The following is an 18,929-nucleotide window of genomic DNA, read 5'->3' as shown; positions in this document are numbered from 1 at the left end:
GGGCCAAGTGCTGCTAAAACAGGTCTGGCTCACTTCTCACCACGTTACAATAGCTATATCTAGTTCTTGCTGCAGCAATTTTAACGGCAGGGGGATGTTCGATTCATTTTACACTGAAAGGAAAATCATTTTAAAAGTGTTTCATCCCTCGGAGATCATCCTTCGGAGATTTACTCAAATTTACAGTGGAAAATTTTGTGAGTTGCCTTAGAAGAGTAAGAAATGTAGGTATTCTGTTAGAGCCAATATATGCTATCAGAGCTCTCATAACCAATATACAAAAATACAAGTAATCCGTTGAGGCATAGTTGTTGGATTGATTGGTTTGTCGTTGTTCACCAGTGTGGTGTTGGTAGTGTTGCTGGCACTTACGGTGTCTCTTCTCCTGTCTTCATCTGTGAGTGTTTGCTGGTTGGATCCCTGGTCCTGGCCGGTGGCGTCAGCCCGACCAATCTGTACATGTCGGGACGTGGCTGTCTGTGATAGGTGACAACTGTGACAACATCAACGAGAGGAAGTTTGCTCTACAGATATTGCGAACGACATCTCTTGTTGATCGTGACCGTGTTCAAGGTTCTCGCTCTATGATTACTTTCAGGGAGGTCTTGACTCTGTAATCTGGTGGTGATCTTTTTGTCTGTCTTCAGAGATTATCCTTGGGTCCATCATTTGGGAACTGATTGCTGCAGATCTGCAATTCCTACTTCACGGTCAGTGATCAATATATTTATATATGAATTATAGGTCCATATTTGCAAAAGCATGGATTCAGTTTTAAACAAGCACTAAATCCTAACAGAATCATGAAAACAAAAAAATTATATTTTGTCTATTTTAGCAAGGCGAATTAGCTCGAGTTTTACTAGATGCAGGTAATTAAGATTTGTCTATCACTACTGGAATTTTCCTCTTTGCTGAGTGTTAGGCTCTTTGCCGAGTGCCCAACATAATGCACTCGGCGATAATATCTTTGCCGAGTACCTAACTCGGCAAAAACGCGAAACTCGGCAAACAGGTACTTTGCCGAGTGTCGTGGACAAAACACTCGGTAAAACAACAAAGCTCGACAAACAGGGCTTTGCCGAGTGCTACACTCGGTAAAAGGGGGTCTTTATCGAGTGTCACACTCGGCAAAAGGGGTATTTGCTAAACTGCATGGTTTTGACTGTAGAGGTTGCATATGACCTCAGATGAAGATGGTCCAAAAATCGAAGTTGTTCATTTTTACAAGATGGAAAACTTCCATGTTGAGAACTTTTTCATTTTAGGACATATTAATTACACTTTTTGGCATGCCAAATAGTAATGTAGTCTCAAATGACCAAGATGATGGTCATATTCATTGCATAGGTTATTATCATGTTCCCAAATTAGACACATAGGTGCATGTTGACACTACAAACAATGTTGCCAAATAGAGTTTCCTACGTTTTGGTACAAAATAAATTCAATTTTCATTTTCTAAGTGTCAAAAATGTTTTTTTGTGTGAAGCAAGTACAAAAATCAGGGTGCAAAATGGCACCACTCCAATTATCATAGTAAGTGGACCATATTTAATGCACAATTTATGAGTTTCATATATTTTCTAGTTTTCTAGCTACTTTCGCACATGAGATAACTTCATGGCAGTTTTTCCGAAAGTAATTCAAAATTGAACTGCAAGTGTGTGATAGCCCAGTCATGAAAATTAGCAAAAAATATTTTTTAGGTACACAATTAATCATTATATGGGAGAACCACTTAGATTTTTGATAAATTCAACCCCTTGTGAAGAATAGTCATGTCGATCATTTTGACCCGTTTTGGAAAAACTGAAAGAAAAAAGAATACAAGTTTAATAAATGCAACCTTTCGCATGGAGTCCTTTTATGTGTACTAGTGGCAAGGATAAATACCAAACTTTCAATATAACAAATTAAAAGAAATCCTTCATAGGCTATCATGTAACAAACAACTTGGTGGTTGTGTGCTAGTAGCTTTCTTATTTTGGTAGGAGCTATGGTGGATTGAAAGATTGAAGGAAGGCAGAATGGGAATTGGGTCATCCTATGCTAGTGCCCCCACTGGACGGAAGTGGTAGGTGAGCCCAGCTGGAAGAGGTCGATCAAGTACAAAGGAGAGCACGAGCAGTCATCCGGCGACACAAAAGAGGAGTGGGTGGAGGTGACGGTGCTCGACGAGAACGGTCACCCGGCCGGTCACCACATTGCCTCGGTGGAGCGCAGCGAGGGTGCGTGCGCGTACGGAGTATTGGCTATCATGCTTTTCGACTTCCGAGTCAATCCAAAAATACTCCCTCCATTTGGAATTACTTGTCACAGAAATGGATGTATCTAGATGCAAAGAAGCCATCGAGAGTGGTTGTGGTGATGTACTAGTAGGGGGCAGCGGGAGCTCTTCCTGGAGGAATTGACTGGTCATCGTGTTTTTTTGTTTTTTTTTTTGGCGAGATTTGCCAATGTTTTTTTTGACTGGTCATCGTGTTAATCAAGAGGTGGCAGGTGTTGCTCTAGAAGACCTCATTGAGGAAGATCCACCAGCGTGGGGTGAATGGCAATTGGGTTGTCTTTGGCGGAGTGGTAATTGTTGGACAAGAACACGAGTCCATTTGGAAGTTGTTGGTGGCGAATGAGGAGGAGTCAATGATGATGCGGATGAGGACATGCAAAAGAGAGGATCAACCTGCAGTCGTTGTGGCCAGAAGGACCGGAGAGGTTGTTAGGAAACTAGTGTCCTTGTTCCTCTTTTTGTTCGATGGAAGAACTTCGATGGATGTGGTCACCATTATTGCAAGCCCAAGGTTATTTTGGATTTCAGGACGGAACTGACTGCAAATCAAATGCCCTATTCATGCTTGCCAAAATGGGAGAGCATTGCGATTGAGAAAATGACATAACATTACGAGAATCACTCAACAATGAAGAACCAAAAGAGAGATTAGTTAACACTTACCGGATAATACCAAAAAATCCAGGACAGTTGTGCAATGGATTAGCTAGAGGAAACATGACTAACAAATGAAACAGATGAAGAGCGAGATGAAGGAGGGAGGGGTGGAATATCTATCTTGTAACGTCGTGTTGAGTTGGGTGTGAACGATTGTTGGTGCTAGATCTAGCTCTAGTTCTAGCTTAGCAGATAGAGAAGGGTGTCGGCCAACTTTGAGGGGGAGGTCGAGGGAATTGAGTCCACGAAGCTCACTAGACATGAAGGAAATATGCCCTAGAGGCAATAATAAAGTTATTATTTATTTCCTTATATCATGATAAAATTTTATTATTCATGCTAGAATTGTATTAACCGGAAACATAATACATGTGTGAATACATAGACAAAAAGAGTGTCACTAGTATGCCTCTACTTGACTAGCTCATTAATCAAAGATGGTTATGTTTCCTAACCATGGACAAAGAGTTGTCATTTGATTAACGAGATCACATCATTAGTTGAATGATCTGATTGACATGACCCATTTCATTAGCTTAGCACCCGATCGTTTAGTATGTTTCTATTGCTTTCTTCATGACTTATACATGTTCCTATGACTATGAGATTATGCAACTCCCGTGTGCCGGAGGAACACTTTGTGTGCTACCAAATGTCACAACGTAACTGGGTGATTATAAAGGTGCTCTACAGTGTCTCCAAAGGTACATGTTGGGTTGGCGTATTTCGAGATTGGGATTTGTCACTCCGATCGTCTGAGAGGTATCTCTGGGCCCTCTCGATAATGCACATCACTTAAGCCTTGCAAGTATTGGAACTAATGAGTTAGTTGCGGGATGATGTATTACGGAACGAGTAAAGAGACTTGCCGGTAATGAGATTGAACTAGGTATTGGATACCAACGATCGAATCTCGGGCAAGTAACATACCGATGACAAAGGGAACAACGTATGTTGTTATGCGGTCTGACCGATAAAAGATCTTCGTAGAATATGTAGGAACCAATATGGGCATCCAGGTCCCGCTATTGGTTATTGACCGGAGACATGTCTCGGTCATGTCTACATTGTTCTCGAACCCGTAGGGTCCGCACGCTTAAGGTTTCGATGACAGTTATATTATGAGTTTATGCGTTTTGATGTACCGAAGGTTGTTCAGAGTCCCGGATGTGATCACGGACATGACGAGGAGTCTCGAAATGGTCGAGACATAAAGATTGATATATTGGAAGCCTATGTTTGTGAAGGAAATATGCCCTAGAGGCAATAATAAAGTTATTATTTATTTCCTTATATCATGATAAATGTTTATTATTCATGCTAGAATTGTATTAACCGGAAACATAATACATGTGTGAATACATAGACAAACTTAGTGTCACTAGTATGCCTCTACTTGACTAGCTCGTTAATCAAAGATGGTTATGTTTCCTAACCATGAACAAAGTGTTGTTATTTGATTAACGAGGTCACATCATTAGTTGAATGATCTGATTGACATGACTCATTCCATTAGCTTAGCACCCGATCGTTTAGTATGTTGCTATTGCTTTCTTCATGACTTATACATGTTCCTATGACTATGAGATTATGCAACTCCCGTTTGGCGGAGGAACACTTTGGGTGCTACCAAACGTCACAACGTAACTGGGTGATTATAAAGGAGCATTACAGGTGTCTCCAAAGGTACATGTTGGGTTGGCGTATTTCGAGATTAGGATTTGTCACTCCGATTGTCGGAGAGGTATCTCTGGGCCCTCTCGGTAATGCACATCACATAAGCCTTGCAAGCATTGCAACTAATGAGTTAGTTGCGGGATGATGTATTACGGAACGAGTAAAGAGACTTGCCAGTAACGAGATTGAACTAGGTATTGGATACCGACGATCGAATCTCGGGCAAGTAACATACCGATGACAAAGAGAACAACGTATGTTGTTATGCGGTCTGACCGATAAAGATCTTCGTAGAATATGTAGGAGCCAATATGGGCATCCAGGTCCCGCTATTGGTTATTGACCGGAGATGTGTCTCAGTCATGTCTGCATTATTCTCGAACCGTAGGGTCCGCACGCTTAACGTTACGATGACAATTATTATGAGTTTATGCATTTTGATGTACCGAAGTTAGTTCGGAGTCCCGGATGTGATCACGGACATGACGAGGAGTCTCGAAATGGTCGAGACATAAAGATTGATATATTGGAAGCCTATGTTTGGATATCGGAAGTGTTCCGGGTGAAATCGGGATTTTACCGGAGTACCGGGAGGTTACCGGAACCCCCCGGGAGCTATATGGGCCTTAGTGGGCTTTAGTGGAAAGGAGAAAGGGGCAGCCCAAGGTGGCTGCGCGCCTCCCCCCTCCCCTAGTCCTATTACGACTAGGAGAGGTGGCCGGCCCCCCTCTCTCTCTTTCCCCCCCTCAAGGAGTCCTATTCCAACTAGGATTGGGGGGGGATCCTACTCCCAGAGGGAGTAGGACTCTCCTGGCGCACCCCCCTTGGCCGGCCAGCCCCTCCCCTTGGATCCTTTATATACGGAGGCAGGGGGCACCTCTAGACACAAGTTGATCATTGAGATCGTTCCCTAGCCGTGTGCGGTGCCCCCTGCCACCATATTCCACCTCGATCATATTGTAGCAGTGCTTAGGCGAAGCCCTGCGATGGTAGAACATCAAGATCGTCACCACGCCATCGTGCTGACGGAACTCCTCCCCGACGCTTTGCTGGATCGGAGCCCGGGGATCGTCATCGAGCTGTACGTGTGCTAAGAACTCGGAGGTGCCGGAGTAACGGTGCTTGGATCGGTCGGATTGGGAAGACATATGACTACTTCCTCTACGTTGCGTCAACGCTTCCGCAGTCGGTCTGCGTGGGTACGTAGACAACACTCTCCCCTCTCGTTGCTATGCATCACCATGATCTTGCGTGTGCGTAGGAAAATTGTTGAAATTACTGCGTTCCCCAACAGTGGTATCCGAGCCTAGGTTTTATGGTTTGATGTTATATACACGAGTAGAACACAAGTGAGTTGTGGGCGATATAAGTCATACTGCCTACCAGCATGTCATACTTTGGTTCGGCGGTATTGTTGGACGAGACGACCCGGACCGACATTACGCGTACGCTTACGCGAGACCGGTTCTCCCGACGTGCTTTGCACATAGGTGGCTTTTGGGCGACAGTCTCTCCAACTTTAGTTGAACCAAGTGTGGCTACGCCCGGTCTTTGCGAAGGTTAAAACGGAGTCTATTTGACAAACTATCGTTGTGGTTTTGATGCGTAGGTGAGATTGGTTCTTGCTTAAGCCCGTAGCAGCCACGTAAAACTTGCAACAACAAAGTAGAGGACGTCTAACTTGTTTTTGCAGGGCATGTTGTGATGTGATATGGTCAAGGCATGATGCTGAATTTTATTGTATGAGATGATCATGTTTTGTAACCGAGTTATCGGCAACTGGCAGGAGCCATATGGTTGTCGCTTTATTGTATGCAATGCAATCACGATGTAATGCTTTACTTTATCACTAAGCTGTAGCGATAGTCGTAGAAGCATAAGATTGGCGAGACGACAACGATGCTACGATGGAGATCAAGGTGTCGCGCTGGTGACGATGGTGATCATGACGGTGCTTCGGAGATGGAGATCACAGGCACAAGATGATGATGGCCATATCATATCACTTATATTGATTGCATGTGATGTTTATCTTTTATGCATCTTATCTTGCTTTGATTGACGGTAGCATTATAAGATGATCTCTCACTAAATTATCAAGAAGTGTTCTCCCTGAGTATGCACCGTTGCGAAAGTTCGTCGTGCCCAGACACCACGTGATGATCGGGTGTGATAAGCTCTACGTCCATCTACAACGGGTGCAAGCCATTTTTTGCACACGCAGAATACTCAGGTTAAACTTGACGAGCCTAGCATATGCAGATATGGCCTCGGAACACGGAGACCGAAAGGTCGAGCGTGAATCATATAGTAGATATGATCAACATAACGATGTTCACCATTGAAAACTACTCCATCTCACGTGATGATCGGTTATGGTTTAGTTGATTTGGATCACGTGATCACTTAGAGGATTAGAGGGATGTCTATCTAAGTGGGAGTTCTTAAGTAATTTGATTAATTGAACTTAAATTTATCATGAACTTAGTCCTGGTAGTATTTTGCAAATTATGTTGTAGATCAATAGCTCGCGTTGTTGCTTTCATATGTTTATTTTGATATGTTCCTAGAGAAAATTGTGTTGAAAGATGTTAGTAGCAATGATGCGGATTGGATCCGTGATCTGAGGTTTATCCTCATTGCTGCACAGAAGAATTATGTCCTTGATGCACCGCTAGGTGACAGACCTATTGCAGGAGCAGATGCAGACGTTATGAACGTTTGGCTAGCTCAATATGATGACTACTTGATAGTTTAAGTGCACCATGCTTAACGGCTTAGAATCGGGACTTCAAAGATGTTTTGAACGTCATGGACCATATGAGATGTTCCAGGAGTTGAAGTTAATATTTCAAGCAAATACCCGAGTTGAGAGATATGAAGTCTCCAACAAGTTCTATAGCTAAAAGATGGAGGAGAATCGCTCAACTAGTGAGCATGTGCTCAGATTGTCTGGGTACTACAATCGCTTGAATCAAGTGGGAGTTAATCTTCCAGATAAGATAGTGATTGACACAATTCTCTAGTCACCATCACCAAGTTAGTAGAACTTTGTGATGAACTATAATATGCAAGGGATAACGGAAACAACTCCCAAGCTCTTCGTGATGTTGAAATCAACGAAGGTAGAAATCAAGAAAAACAGCAAGTGTTGATGGTTGACAAGATCACTAGTTTCAAAAAAAGGGCGGAGGGAAGAAGGGGAACTTCAAGAAAAACAGCAAGCAAGTTGCTGCTCAAGTGAAGAAGCCCAAGTCTGGTCCTAAGCCTGAGACTAAGTGCTTCTACTGCAAAGGGATTGGTCACTGGAAGCGGAACTACCCCAAGTGATTGGCGGATAAGAAGGATGGCAAAGTGAACATAAGTATATTTGATATACATGTTATTGATGTGTACTTCACTAGTGTTTAGCAAACCCTCAGTATTTGATACTAGTTCAGTTGCTATGATTAGTAACTCGAAACGGGAGTTGCAGAATAAACAGAGACTAGTTAAGGGTGAAGTGACGATGTGTATTGGAAGTGGTTCCAAGATTGATATGATCATCATCGCACACTCCCTATAATTTCGAGATTAGTGTTGAACCTAAATAAGTGTTATTTGGTGTTTGCGTTGAGCATGAATATGATTTGATCATGTTTATTGTAATACGGTTATTCATTTAAGTAAGAGAATAAATTGTTGTTCTGTTTATATGAATAAAACCTTATATGGTTACACACCCAATGAAAATAGTTCGTTGGATCTCGATCGTAGTGATACACATAATCATAATATTGAAACCAAAAGATGCAAAGTTAATAATGATAGTGCAACTTATTTGTAGCACTGCCGTTTAGGTCATATTGGTGTAAAGCGCATGAAGAAACTCCATGCTGATGGGCTTTTGGAATCACTTGATTATGAATCAGTTGATGCTTGCGAACCATGCCTCATGGGCAAGATGACTAAGACTCTGTTCTTCGGAACAATGGAGCGAGCAACGGCTTTGTTGGAAATCATACATACTGATGTATATGGTCCGATGAATATTGAGGCTCGCGACAAGTATCATTATTTTCTGATCTTCACAGATGATTTGAGCAGATATGAGTATATCTACTTGATGAAACATAAGTCTGAAACATTTGAACAGTTCAAAGAATTTCAGAGTGAAGTGGAAAATCATCGTGACAAGAAAATAAAAGTTTCTACGATATGATCGCAGAGGTAAAATATTTGAGTTACGAGTTTGGCCTTCAGTTAAAAACAATGTGAAATAGTTTCACTACTCATGCCACCTGGAACACCACAATGTAATGGTGTGTCCGAACGTCATAACCGTACTTTATTGGATATAGTGCAATCTATGATGTATCTTACCGATCTACCACTATCGTTTTGGGGTTATGCATTAGAGACAACTGCATTCACGTTAAATAGGGCACCATCAAAATCCGTTAAAAACGACACCTTATGAACTGTGGTTTGGCAAGAAACCAAAGTTGTCGTTTCTGAAAGTTTGGGGCTGCGATGCTTATGTGAAAAAGCTTCAACCTGATAAGCTCGAACCCAAATCGGAGAAATGTATCTTCATAGGATATCCAAAGGAAACTATTGGATACACCTTCTATCACAAATCCGAAGGCAAGACTTTTGTTGCTAAATTCGGAAACTTTCTGGAGAAGGAGTTTCTCTCGAAAGAAGTGAGTAGGAGGAAAGTAGAACTTGATGAGGTAACTGTACCTCCTCCCTTATTGGAAAGTAGTACATCACAGAAACCGGTTTCTGTGACACCTACACCAATTAGTGAGGAAGCTAATGATGATGATCATGAAACTTCAGATCAAGTTACTACCGAATCTCGTAGGTAAACCAGAGTGAGATCCGGACCAGAGTGGTACGGTAATCCTGTTCTGGAAGTCATGTTACTAGACCATGACGAACTTCGAACTATGAGGAAGCGATGATGATCCCAGATTCCGCAAAATGGTTTGAGGCCATGAAATCTGAGATATGATCCATGTATGAGAACAAAGTATGGACTTTGATGGATTTGCCCGATGATCGGCAAGCCATAGAAAATAAATGGATCTTCAAGAGGAAGACGGACGCTGACAGTAGTGTTACTATCTACAAAGCTAGAATTGTCGCAAAAGGTTTTCGACAAGTTCAAGGTGTTGACTACGATGAGAGTTTCTCACTCGTATCTATGCTTAAGTCTGTTCGAATCATGTTAGCAATTGCCACATTTATGAAATCTGGCAAATGGATAAACAAAACTGCATTCCTTAATGGTTTTATTACAGAAGAGTTGTATACGATGCAACTAGAAGGTTTTGTCGATCCTAAAGGTGTTAACAAAATATGCAAGCTCCAGCAATCCATCTATGGACTGGTACAAGCATCTCGGAGTTGGAATATACGCTTTGATGAGTTGATCAAAGCATATAGTTTTATACAGACTTGCGGTGAAGTCTGTATTTACGAGAAAGTGAGTGGGAGCACTACCGCATTTCTGATAAGTATATGTGAATGACATATTGTTGATCGGAAATAATGTAGAATTATTCTGTAAAGCATAAAAGGAGTGTTTGAAAGGAGTTTTTCAAAGAAAGACTTCGGTGAAGCTACTTACATATTGAGCTTCAAGATCTATAGAGATAGATCAAGACGCTTGATAAGTTTTTTCAATGAGTACATACCTTGACAAGATTTTTGAAGTAGTTCAAAATGGAGCAGTCAAAGAAAGAGTTCTAGCCTGTATTACAAGGTGTGAAGTTGAGTAAGACTCAAAGCCCGACCACGGCAGAAGATAGAAAGAGAATGAAAGTCATTCCCTATGCCTTGGCCATAGGTTCTATAAAGTATGTCATGCTGTATACCAGATCTATTGTATACCCTGCACTGATTTGGCAAGGGAGTACAATAATGATCTAGGAGTAGATCACTGGACAGCGGTCAGAATTATCCTTAGTGGAATAAGGATATGTTTCTCAATTATGGACGTGACAAAAAGGTTCGTCGTAAAGGGTTACGTCGATGCAAGTTTTTGACACTGATCCAGATGATTCTAAGTCTCAATCTGGATACATATTGAAAGTGGGAGCAATTAGCTAGAGTAGCTCCGTGCAGAGCATTGTAGACATAGAATTTTGCAAAATACACACGGATCTGAATTTGGCAGGCCCGTTGACTAAATTTCTCTCACAAGCAAAACATGATCACTCTTTGGGTGTTAATCACATAGCGATGTGAACTAGATTATTGAATCTAGTAAACCCTTTGGGTGTTAGTCACATGGAGATGTGAACCAATCACATAAAGATGTGAACCATTGGTATTAATCACATAGCGACGTGAACTAGATTATTGACTCTAGTGCAAGTGGGAGACTGAAGGAAATATGCCCTAGAGGCAATAATAAAGTTATTATTTATTTCCTTATATCATGATAAATGTTTATTATTCATGCTAGAATTGTATTAACCGGAAACATAATACATGTGTGAATACATAGACAAACTTAGTGTCACTAGTATGCCTCTACTTGACTAGCTCGTTAATCAAAGATGGTTATGTTTCCTAACAATGAACAAAGTGTTGTTATTTGATTAACGAGGTCACATCATTAGTTGAATGATCTGATTGACATGACTCATTCCATTAGCTTAGCACCCGATCGTTTAGTATGTTGCTATTGCTTTCTTCATGACTTATACATGTTCCTATGACTATGAGATTATGTAACTCCCGTTTGGCGGAGGAACACTTTGGGTGCTACCAAACGTCACAACGTAACTGGGTGATTATAAAGGAGCATTACAGGTGTCTCCAAAGGTACATGTTGGGTTGGCGTATTTCAAGATTAGGATTTGTCACTCCGATTGTCGGAGAGGTATCTCTGGGCCCTCTCGGTAATGCACATCACATAAGCCTTGCAAGCATTGCAACTAATGAGTTAGTTGCAGGATGATGTATTACGGAACGAGTAAAGAGACTTGCCAGTAACGATATTGAACTAGGTATTGGATACCGACGATCGAATCTCGGGCAAGTAACATACCGATGACAAAGGGAACAACGTATGTTGTTATGCGTCTGACCGATAAAGATCTTCGTAGAATATGTAGGAGCCAATATGGGCATCCAGGTCCCGCTATTGGTTATTGACCGGAGATGTGTCTCAGTCATGTCTGCATTATTCTCGAACCGTAGGGTCCGCACGCTTAACGTTATTATGACAATTATTATGAGTTTATGCATTTTGATGTACCGAAGTTAGTTCGGAGTCCCGGATGTGATCACGGACATGACGAGGAGTCTCGAAATGGTCGAGACATAAAGATTGATATATTGGAAGCCTATGTTTGGATATCGGAAGTGTTCCGGGTGAAATCGGGATTTTACCGGAGTACCGGGAGGTTACCGGAACCCCCCGGGAGCTATATGGGCCTTAGTGGGCTTTAGTGGAAAGGAGAACGGGGCAGCCCAAGGTGGCTGCGCGCCTCCCCCCTCCCCTAGTCCTATTAGGACTAGGAGAGGTGGCCGGCCCCCCTCTCTCTCTTTCCCCCCCTCAAGGAGTCCTATTCCAACTAGGATTGGGGGGGGATCCTACTCCCAGAGGGAGTAGGACTCTCCTGGCGCACCCCCCTTGGCCGGCCAGCCCCTCCCCTTGGATCCTTTATATACGGAGGCAGGGGGCACCTCTAGACACAAGTTGATCATTGAGATCGTTCCCTAGCCGTGTGCGGTGCCCCCTGCCACCATATTCCACCTCGATCATATTGTAGCAGTGCTTAGGCGAAGCCCTGCGATGGTAGAACATCAAGATCATCACCACGCCATCGTGCTGACGGAACTCCTCCCCGACGCTTTGCTGGATCGGAGCCCGGGGATCGTCATCGAGCTGTACGTGTGCTAAGAACTCGGAGGTGCCGGAGTAACGGTGCTTGGATCGGTCGGATTGGGAAGACATATGACTACTTCCTCTACGTTGCGTCAACGCTTCCGCAGTCGGTCTGCGTGGGTACGTAGACAACACTCTCCCCTCTCGTTGCTATGCATCACCATGATCTTGCGTGTGCGTAGGAAAATTGTTGAAATTACTGCGTTCCCCAACAGTGGTATCCGAGCCTAGGTTTTATGGTTTGATGTTATATACACGAGTAGAACACAAGTGAGTTGTGGGCGATATAAGTCATACTGCCTACCAGCATGTCATACTTTGGTTCGGCGGTATTGTTGGACGAGACGACCCGGACCGACATTACGCGTACGCTTACGCGAGACCGGTTCTCCCGACGTGCTTTGCACATAGGTGGCTTTTGGGCGACAGTCTCTCCAACTTTAGTTGAACCAAGTGTGGCTACGCCCGGTCTTTGCGAAGGTTAAAACGGAGTCTATTTGACAAACTATCGTTGTGGTTTTGATGCGTAGGTGAGATTGGTTCTTGCTTAAGCCCGTAGCAGCCACGTAAAACTTGCAACAACAAAGTAGAGGACGTCTAACTTGTTTTTGCAGGGCATGTTGTGATGTGATATGGTCAAGGCATGATGCTGAATTTTATTGTATGAGATGATCATGTTTTGTAACCGAGTTATCGGCAACTGGCAGGAGCCATATGGTTGTCGCTTTATTGTATGCAATGCAATCACGATGTAATGCTTTACTTTATCACTAAGCTGTAGCGATAGTCGTAGAAGCATAAGATTGGCGAGACGACAACGATGCTACGATGGAGATCAAGGTGTCGCGCTGGTGACGATGGTGATCATGACGGTGCTTCGGAGATGGAGATCACAGGCACAAGATGATGATGGCCATATCATATCACTTATATTGATTGCATGTGATGTTTATCTTTTATGCATCTTATCTTGCTTTGATTGACGGTAGCATTATAAGATGATCTCTCACTAAATTATCAAGAAGTGTTCTCCCTGAGTATGCACCGTTGCGAAAGTTCGTCGTGCCCAGACACCACGTGATGATCGGGTGTGATAAGCTCTACGTCCATCTACAACAGGTGCAAGCCATTTTTTGCACACGCAGAATACTCAGGTTAAACTTGACGAGCCTAGCATATGCAGATATGGCCTCGGAACACGGAGACCGAAAGGTCGAGCGTGAATCATATAGTAGATATGATCAACATAACGATGTTCACCATTGAAAACTACTCCATCTCACGTGATGATCGGTTATGGTTTAGTTGATTTGGATCACGTGATCACTTAGAGGATTAGAGGGATGTCTATCTAAGTGGGAGTTCTTAAGTAATTTGATTAATTGAACTTAAATTTATCATGAACTTAGTCCTGGTAGTATTTTGCAAATTATGTTGTAGATCAATAGCTCGCGTTGTTGCTTTCATATGTTTATTTTGATATGTTCCTAGAGAAAATTGTGTTGAAAGATGTTAGTAGCAATGATGCGGATTGGATCCGTGATCTGAGGTTTATCCTCATTGCTGCACAGAAGAATTATGTCCTTGATGCACCGCTAGGTGACAGACCTATTGCAGGAGCAGATGCAGACGTTATGAACGTTTGGCTAGCTCAATATGATGACTACTTGATAGTTTAAGTGCACCATGCTTAACGGCTTAGAATCGGGACTTCAAAGACGTTTTGAACGTCATGGACCATATGAGATGTTCCAGGAGTTGAAGTTAATATTTCAAGCAAATACCCGAGTTGAGAGATATGAAGTCTCCAACAAGTTCTATAGCTAAAAGATGGAGGAGAATCGCTCAACTAGTGAGCATGTGCTCAGATTGTCTGGGTACTACAATCGCTTGAATCAAGTGGGAGTTAATCTTCCAGATAAGATAGTGATTGACACAATTCTCTAGTCACCATCACCAAGTTAGTAGAACTTTGTGATGAACTATAATATGCAAGGGATAACGGAAACAACTCCCAAGCTCTTCGTGATGTTGAAATCAACGAAGGTAGAAATCAAGAAAAACAGCAAGTGTTGATGGTTGACAAGATCACTAGTTTCAAAAAAAGGGCGGAGGGAAGAAGGGGAACTTCAAGAAAAACAGCAAGCAAGTTGCTGCTCAAGTGAAGAAGCCCAAGTCTGGTCCTAAGCCTGAGACTAAGTGCTTCTACTGCAAAGGGATTGGTCACTGGAAGCGGAACTACCCCAAGTGATTGGCGGATAAGAAGGATGGCAAAGTGAACATAAGTATATTTGATATACATGTTATTGATGTGTACTTCACTAGTGTTTAGCAAACCCTCAGTATTTGATACTAGTTCAGTTGCTATGATTAGTAACTCGAAACGGGAGTTGCAGAATAAACAGAGACTAGTTAAGGGTGAAGTGACGATGTGTATTGGAAGTGGTTCCAAGATTGATATGATCATCATCGCACACTCCCTATAATTTCGAGATTAGTGTTGAACCTAAATAAGTGTTATTTGGTGTTTGCGTTGAGCATGAATATGATTTGATCATGTTTATTGTAATACGGTTATTCATTTAAGTAAGAGAATAAATTGTTGTTCTGTTTATATGAATAAAACCTTATATGGTTACACACCCAATGAAAATAGTTCGTTGGATCTCGATCGTAGTGATACACATAATCATAATATTGAAACCAAAAGATGCAAAGTTAATAATGATAGTGCAACTTATTTGTAGCACTGCCGTTTAGGTCATATTGGTGTAAAGCGCATGAAGAAACTCCATGCTGATGGGCTTTTGGAATCACTTGATTATGAATCAGTTGATGCTTGCGAACCATGCCTCATGGGCAAGATGACTAAGACTCTGTTCTTCGGAACAATGGAGCGAGCAACGGCTTTGTTGGAAATCATACATACTGATGTATATGGTCCGATGAATATTGAGGCTCGCGACAAGTATCATTATTTTCTGATCTTCACAGATGATTTGAGCAGATATGAGTATATCTACTTGATGAAACATAAGTCTGAAACATTTGAACAGTTCAAAGAATTTCAGAGTGAAGTGGAAAATCATCGTGACAAGAAAATAAAAGTTTCTACGATATGATCGCAGAGGTAAAATATTTGAGTTACGAGTTTGGCCTTCAGTTAAAAACAATGTGAAATAGTTTCACTACTCATGCCACCTGGAACACCACAATGTAATGGTGTGTCCGAACGTCATAACCGTACTTTATTGGATATAGTGCAATCTATGATGTATCTTACCGATCTACCACTATCGTTTTGGGGTTATGCATTAGAGACAACTGCATTCACGTTAAATAGGGCACCATCAAAATCCGTTAAAAACGACACCTTATGAACTGTGGTTTGGCAAGAAACCAAAGTTGTCGTTTCTGAAAGTTTGGGGCTGCGATGCTTATGTGAAAAAGCTTCAACCTGATAAGCTCGAACCCAAATCGGAGAAATGTATCTTCATAGGATATCCAAAGGAAACTATTGGATACACCTTCTATCACAAATCCGAAGGCAAGACTTTTGTTGCTAAATTCGGAAACTTTCTGGAGAAGGAGTTTCTCTCGAAAGAAGTGAGTAGGAGGAAAGTAGAACTTGATGAGGTAACTGTACCTCCTCCCTTATTGGAAAGTAGTACATCACAGAAACCGGTTTCTGTGACACCTACACCAATTAGTGAGGAAGCTAATGATGATGATCATGAAACTTCAGATCAAGTTACTACCGAATCTCGTAGGTAAACCAGAGTGAGATCCGGACCAGAGTGGTACGGTAATCCTGTTCTGGAAGTCATGTTACTAGACCATGACGAACTTCGAACTATGAGGAAGCGATGATGATCCCAGATTCCGCAAAATGGTTTGAGGCCATGAAATCTGAGATATGATCCATGTATGAGAACAAAGTATGGACTTTGATGGATTTGCCCGATGATCGGCAAGCCATAGAAAATAAATGGATCTTCAAGAGGAAGACGGACGCTGACAGTAGTGTTACTATCTACAAAGCTAGAATTGTCGCAAAAGGTTTTCGACAAGTTCAAGGTGTTGACTACGATGAGAGTTTCTCACTCGTATCTATGCTTAAGTCTGTTCGAATCATGTTAGCAATTGCCACATTTATGAAATCTGGCAAATGGATAAACAAAACTGCATTCCTTAATGGTTTTATTACAGAAGAGTTGTATACGATGCAACTAGAAGGTTTTGTCGATCCTAAAGGTGTTAACAAAATATGCAAGCTCCAGCAATCCATCTATGGACTGGTACAAGCATCTCGGAGTTGGAATATACGCTTTGATGAGTTGATCAAAGCATATAGTTTTATACAGACTTGCGGTGAAGTCTGTATTTACGAGAAAGTGAGTGGGAGCACTACCGCATTTCTGATAAGTATATGTGAATGACATATTGTTGATCGGAAATAATGTAGAATTATTCTGTAAAGCATAAAAGGAGTGTTTGAAAGGAGTTTTTCAAAGAAAGACTTCGGTGAAGCTACTTACATATTGAGCTTCAAGATCTATAGAGATAGATCAAGACGCTTGATAAGTTTTTTCAATGAGTACATACCTTGACAAGATTTTTGAAGTAGTTCAAAATGGAGCAGTCAAAGAAAGAGTTCTAGCCTGTATTACAAGGTGTGAAGTTGAGTAAGACTCAAAGCCCGACCACGGCAGAAGATAGAAAGAGAATGAAAGTCATTCCCTATGCCTTGGCCATAGGTTCTATAAAGTATGTCATGCTGTATACCAGATCTATTGTATACCCTGCACTGATTTGGCAAGGGAGTACAATAATGATCTAGGAGTAGATCACTGGACAGCGGTCAGAATTATCCTTAGTGGAATAAGGATATGTTTCTCAATTATGGACGTGACAAAAAGGTTCGTCGTAAAGGGTTACGTCGATGCAAGTTTTTGACACTGATCCAGATGATTCTAAGTCTCAATCTGGATACATATTGAAAGTGGGAGCAATTAGCTAGAGTAGCTCCGTGCAGAGCATTGTAGACATAGAATTTTGCAAAATACACACGGATCTGAATTTGGCAGGCCCGTTGACTAAATTTCTCTCACAAGCAAAACATGATCACTCTTTGGGTGTTAATCACATAGCGATGTGAACTAGATTATTGAATCTAGTAAACCCTTTGGGTGTTAGTCACATGGAGATGTGAACCAATCACATAAAGATGTGAACCATTGGTATTAATCACATAGCGACGTGAACTAGATTATTGACTCTAGTGCAAGTGGGAGACTGAAGGAAATATGCCCTAGAGGCAATAATAAAGTTATTATTTATTTCCTTATATCATGATAAATGTTTATTATTCATGCTAGAATTGTATTAACCGGAAACATAATACATGTGTGAATACATAGACAAACTTAGTGTCACTAGTATGCCTCTACTTGACTAGCTCGTTAATCAAAGATGGTTATGTTTCCTAACAATGAACAAAGTGTTGTTATTTGATTAACGAGGTCACATCATTAGTTGAATGATCTGATTGACATGACTCATTCCATTAGCTTAGCACCCGATCGTTTAGTATGTTGCTATTGCTTTCTTCATGACTTATACATGTTCCTATGACTATGAGATTATGTAACTCCCGTTTGGCGGAGGAACACTTTGGGTGCTACCAAACGTCACAACGTAACTGGGTGATTATAAAGGAGCATTACAGGTGTCTCCAAAGGTACATGTTGGGTTGGCGTATTTCGAGATTAGGATTTGTCACTCCGATTGTCGGAGAGGTATCTCTGGGCCCTCTCGGTAATGCACATCACATAAGCCTTGCAAGCATTGCAACTAATGAGTTAGTTGCAGGATGATGTATTACGGAACGAGTAAAGAGACTTGCCAGTAACGATATTGAACTAGGTATTGGATACCGACGATCGAATCTCGGGCAAGTAACATACCGATGACAAAGGGAACAACGTATGTTGTTATGCGTCTGACCGATAAAGATCTTCGTAGAATATGTAGGAGCCAATATGGGCATCCAGGTCCCGCTATTGGTTATTGACCGGATATGTGTCTCAGTCATGTCTGCATTATTCTCGAACCGTAGGGTCCGCACGCTTAACGTTATTATGACAATTATTATGAGTTTATGCATTTTGATGTACCGAAGTTAGTTCGGAGTCCCGGATGTGATCACGGACATGACGAGGAGTCTCGAAATGGTCGAGACATAAAGATTGATATATTGGAAGCCTATGTTTGGATATCGGAAGTGTTCCGGGTGAAATCGGGATTTTACCGGAGTACCGGGAGGTTACCGGAACCCCCCGGGAGCTATATGGGCCTTAGTGGGCTTTAGTGGAAAGGAGAACGGGGCAGCCCAAGGTGGCTGCGCGCCTCCCCCCT

This window comes from Triticum urartu, chromosome 3A, assembly GCF_056163025.1.
Source record: "Triticum urartu cultivar PI428250 chromosome 3A, HENAU_Tu73, whole genome shotgun sequence".
In the NCBI taxonomy this organism is placed as follows: Eukaryota; Viridiplantae; Streptophyta; class Magnoliopsida; order Poales; family Poaceae; genus Triticum; species Triticum urartu.
Note: the sequence above shows the minus strand (reverse complement) of the source record.